Raw genomic sequence first — 728 nt, forward strand, 5'->3', positions numbered from 1 at the left:
ATTTCATGGAGGAGAACAGAGTGTTCTTGGTGCTCCACCCTTAGTTGTCCCATGTTGGAACTCAATTCTCCTAGGGAGGTGTTTAGTTGCTCCCAATAATTTTGTGGAGGAAAGTGCATCCCTTGAGGCATCTCAGGGATTTGATGATGAGAGGGATCTATTGTTTGCTCCATCCTTTTCTTAGTGATGGGCTTATCCTCATCAATGGGGATGTCTCCCTCTATGTCAACTCCAACTGAATAACTTCTATTTCTTCTCCAATCATGATGCTATGAATCATGATAGCCCGATCTATGGTAACTTCGGACCGGTTGCTAGTGGGAATGATTGAGCGTTGGATGAACTCCAACCATCCTCTAGCCACAGGTTTGAGGTCATGCCTTCTCAGTTGAACCGGCTTCCCTCTTGAATCTCTCTTCCATTGGGCACCCTCTTCACAAATGATTGTGAGGACTTGGTCCAACCTTTGATCAAAGTTGACCCTTCTAGTGTAAGGATGTTCATCTCCTTGCATCATGGGCAAGTTGAAAGCCAACCTTACATTTTCCGGACTAAAATCCAAGTATTTTCCCCGAACCATAGTAAGCCAATTCTTTGGGTCCGGGTTCACACTTTGATCATGGTTCTTGGTGATCCATGCATTGGCATAGAACTCTTGAACCATCAAGATTCCGACTTGTTGAATGGGGTTGGTAAGAACTTCCCAACCTCTTCTTCGGATCTCATGT

This window comes from Arachis duranensis, chromosome 6, assembly GCF_000817695.3.
Source record: "Arachis duranensis cultivar V14167 chromosome 6, aradu.V14167.gnm2.J7QH, whole genome shotgun sequence".
Lineage (NCBI taxonomy): Eukaryota > Viridiplantae > Streptophyta > Magnoliopsida > Fabales > Fabaceae > Arachis > Arachis duranensis.